General features: G+C 56.0%; 1 pseudogene; it reads right to left on the reverse strand.

Annotated features, from left to right (window-relative positions):
- The window catches only part of LOC119286650, an 11,941-nt pseudogene extending 8,821 nt beyond the window's left edge, over positions 1 to 3,120 (reverse strand).
- Positions 3,121 to 4,435: the final 1,315 nt, after the last annotated feature.

A 4,435-nucleotide genomic window follows, 5' to 3' on the forward strand; every position in this document is an offset into this window, starting at 1 on the left:
ACGACGTCGCGGAAGTGGAAGGTGAGGAAGCGGTGCTCCTGCCCGGCGTCGAAGCGGCGGCGGACGGCGCCGAGGAGGCGTCGGGCCGCGGCGCGGGAGGCGCGGGCCTGGAGGCGCTCGAGCACGGCCTCAGCGGCGGCATACGCGGCCTCGCCCGACGCCGCGCACGACGACAGGAAGGCGTCCACGTCCTTGCTTTCGTCGTCGCTCGCCGGCGCAGCCATTCGCCCTGGTTGGCCTCCGTCCGAGAGGAGGGGGAGGCGGGCGGCGGCGCCAATCGTGGTGGCGGACGAGTGAGGTGAGGGGCAGAATCGTAAAATGGCCGCTTGGGGAGGTGGAACCCCCGTGAAACAGTGCAGACACGACTGGACTGTCGTCGAGCCGTGGTCAAGGTCAACTGCAGAAAAATGCGTACCCGGTTTGGTCGCTCGAGTCAACCGGTGGTTTGACATCCGCATGCTACTGGATTATAACATGTTTTTAGAGCATCTCTAACATACCTTTTTTTCGGGGTAAAGAAAGATTTCTATTAACTCAAGGTGACAAGTCAGCCACTACCAGTTTTATTACAATGTCGCTCATAACCGAACCCAACCAAACAACAGTACGAGGCATACTTCTACCATATAGAGCAAGAGCATGGCTCACTTTAGTCTGCGAGCATTTAATAGCAGTAATCAAAATCTCCCTAGGGTCATCCGCAATCAACCTTTGGATGTCTGTGATGAGTGCACCCGATCCTGAGCGGTCCACAGACCGAGCGTTTAGCATCATGACCCCTTCGGTGTTGTCCATCTCAACCACAATGGAACGGTCTGTGCGGTGTAGGGCAATCCCGAGTCCTTTTCTACACGCCGCAAGTTCAACATCTAGGCTGTTATCACATGTGCGGATCTCTCTACAGGTGGTAAATATGATTTCGTCTGCTTTCGAGTGTAGCACCATGTCGCCCCCGGCTTCGCCTGTAGCCGGCACATGGCTACCATCAACATTCAGCTTGGTCCATCCAGCACGTGGTGCCTCCCAACGCAGCTCTTCCTTCTGCTTCACTGTGCGAGAGCTAGCAGCAACTCCCACCTGGACGACCATCTTACCCTTCGCCATATCTCCTTGAGGCCACTGATGGATACATAAGAGAGAGTTGATATACCCATGGAGGAAACTACGGGATGCTTCGGTCGGTGGAGGAATCTTCCCGTGGGTTATTTCATTCTGCACGTACCACACATGCCACATGGTCATAAGCACAACCATGCGTGTAGTATCCGGAAGTGGCTCCAGCAGCGAGAACAACCATTCCGGGCCTGTATTAATGATGCTCTCCGCTACTGGGATGGGCCAATCCAGTGCCATAGCCCTCCACAACTCCACTGCTAGGGGGCATCTGCACATTGCGTGGAATCCATCCTCCCGTTCCATTCCACAAAGAGGACATGCATCAGTAAGCTCAAGGTGTCGAGATAATTTATTTGCCCAAGTAGCAAGCGAGTTGGACACCAGCCTCCATGCAAATACGCGTATCTTTGGGGGAGCAGGGCACCCCCATATGGTATTCCAGATGGCGCGACAACTATCCGGTGCCCTGCTCGATGCCATTGCCCTTGGACGGTCGCGCTCATCCATGGCTAGGCGGTAGGCGGAGCGTACCGTGAAGATACCGTTCTTCTCCAGGGCCCATGCAATAACGTCATCAGGGATGCGAGGCAATGTACGAATGTTGGTGATGGTCTCGACATCCGTCGGGAGGAAGTACTGCGGCAATATCTCCGTGCGCCACGCGCCAGAGGCATCCAGGAGTTTAGAGACCCGCCGCAGTCGGCAGGTTCCCTGTTGTGTGATCGGCTTGCCTGTCGGGGCTGTAGGGAGCCACCGGTCGCGCCAAATCTGTATGCTGCTGTCGTCGCCGACGCACCACACAAGCCCCTTTTTGAGGAGCTCCAAGCCATACTGAATGGCCTGCCACGTAGGGGACGCATTCCCCGTGAAGACTATATCCACAAGCCGACCCTTCGGATAATATCGAGCTTTGAGAACCTGCACACATAAACTGTGAGGATTAATCATTAGCCTCCACGCCTGCCTCGTCAGAAGGGCTTGGTTAAAAAGACCTGCCTCGTCAGAAGGTCTTTGAACCCCCAAGCCGCCCTTCATTTTATGTGCCAGAATACTCGGCCACGCCATCCAATTCGTTTTCCTTTTGCGTTGAAAAGAACCTCACCAAAAATTACGCACCATCCTATTGAGGTCGTCACACACTGACATCGGAAGTTTGAAGACCCCCATGATATATGTTGGGATCCCCTGTGCAACAGCCTTGATCATCACTAGTGGCTGGGGCGCGCCCAGGGCGCGCCTCTTGAGGCGTGGCTGTGCGCACTTTTCTTGCTGTTGGATTTATTATCGTGTTTGTACAGCCCAAATATGATAGATGGATCATATATATATAGGTGGTGGGTGCTGCTGAGGACGTTGCGTCTAGAGACGATACAGTGGATTGGTCTTCACTGAACATTGGTGTTTGGTTGATCTGATTGTGTTGTGCGTTGCTGTCTTCTTTATATTTTGTTTCCCAGGACCCAAATCATTACTCGGAGGAATTCAGAAAGAAAAAGTTGGTGCGAACTTAGAATGCATATCTCATTTGTTTCTGACCTAGTAGAAATGTACCCATCAGAAACAGAAAGGCCAACAAAATTCTAGTCAACAGCAATTCATAAATTAGTCATCCAGCAAAAGACTGTTTCCTTTAAGCCAAAAGGCAATTCAAAAGTATACAAAGAAATAATTGAGGTAGATTTAATCTCAAATGTCAATAATTGTTCTTACATAAGCCAAACAGATTTTTTTTGAAGGAAAATTGTGGGCTTGCTGAAACTTATCATACTACTAAGTTACCGACTAACCCGACTAATTGAGGGGTCAGCGCAAGAGAGCTAATTTAAATAACAATGCTGATGTTTATTGCCATTCTGCCATGCAAAAACATTCTCAGCCGTTTGGGCAAATGATTGTCTGTTCAAAAGAAGGTTCTCCATCCTCGCACATTTCTTTTTCCTCAGGATATCAAATACAACAGTCGACCCACAGGCTCGCTCGTCCGCTCCCGCGAGCGGCCGGGCGAAAACCCCAGCCCGCCACCGCAGCCCCCCTCCACCCTCGCCCCCCTCCCTCGCCGCCGCCAGGGCACGACGCCAGGCAAAGCCCGCGCGTACGTCGGGGGCGGCGGGGCCCTTCCCCTCCCCGCGAGCCGCCAGGACAGCGCGGGACGGCCGGCTTCGCGGCGGGGCGCGGCCCGACGGCGGATCTCCTCGGGTCGGAGGTGATCTACGGTTGGCTGCCGGGGGAGGCTTCATCGGGTGATGGGCGGCTATTCCGCGGCTTGTAGCGTCGAGCGGCGCATCCATGTGAGCGGATCTGGTGCGGCGCCCGGGAGATGGCGAGGTGGAGGAGGAGGGCGCCGAGGGGGGTCGCGGTAAAGGAGGAGGAGGGCGCGGGGAGGAGGGCCGGTGCGGATCTGGCCGGCGTAGGGCTGGGCAGCGGTCCGGCGGTGGCAGTGGCGCGGATCTGGCGCGCTGCCGCCACGAGGGCCCGAGTTCCGCCCCGTGCTGCTCCTGGCCTGGCGCGAAGGTGGGCGCCGCGGAGGGCGGCGTCAGCACTGCACCGAGCGATGAGTGGAGGGCGTTGAGGGCACTAATGGGCCGCGCTAGATCTGGGAGGGCTGCACTTGCTGGAGCAGGGAGGCTCCAACCGTGGTAGATGCGGGATGCGGGGCCCGATATGGCCTCTGCATGCTCGCCGTGGGGAGGTGGACCATGCCTTCACGGCTTCAACAACAAGGTGCTGCGGCGGCGGCGGCGTGAGACGACATGGACGAGCTCTGTAGGGCTTGAGCGGAGGTGTGCGACGATACGGACGAAAGTCCTGCACAACAAGAGCCGGTGCCGATGGCGCCTGAGGGTGTCATTTTCCTCCTTGGAGGCGCCACCGAGGTGTGTCGGCATCTTCCTCGGGCTTGGTTGGTAGTGTCTCCGGGCGAAAGCCTAGGTCCGGTTGGATCGGCGTGATGACGGCGTCTCCGACGTCGTTCCTCTGTTGGGAGCATCATGTTTTTGAGACACTACTTGGAGGTTCTATATGGCGCTCCTCCGGTGCTCGCCGCTGATTTTGGTGAAGCTCCAGACGCAATGTACACCATTGCTGATAAGTCCAAGACGAAGCTTTTTCTGGGACCGACCGAGTTCCGCCATCTGCCTGCACTCTGCTTCAAGGGTGGATGGTGCGTTGACAAAGGAAGTCTTAGTTGGAGCTGCTGTTGTCTCCGGAGGATACCGGCTTTGGTCAAGTGACGCGGCGGTCACGCTTAGCCTAGGACAGACCCTTTTTGCTTTGTAGTGGTGTTGACTGTGGTGGGTAGCTCGGCAGCTAATAGGGATGT

The sequence above is a fragment of the Triticum dicoccoides genome, chromosome 4A, assembly GCF_002162155.2.
Source record: "Triticum dicoccoides isolate Atlit2015 ecotype Zavitan chromosome 4A, WEW_v2.0, whole genome shotgun sequence".
In the NCBI taxonomy this organism is placed as follows: domain Eukaryota; kingdom Viridiplantae; phylum Streptophyta; class Magnoliopsida; order Poales; family Poaceae; genus Triticum; species Triticum dicoccoides.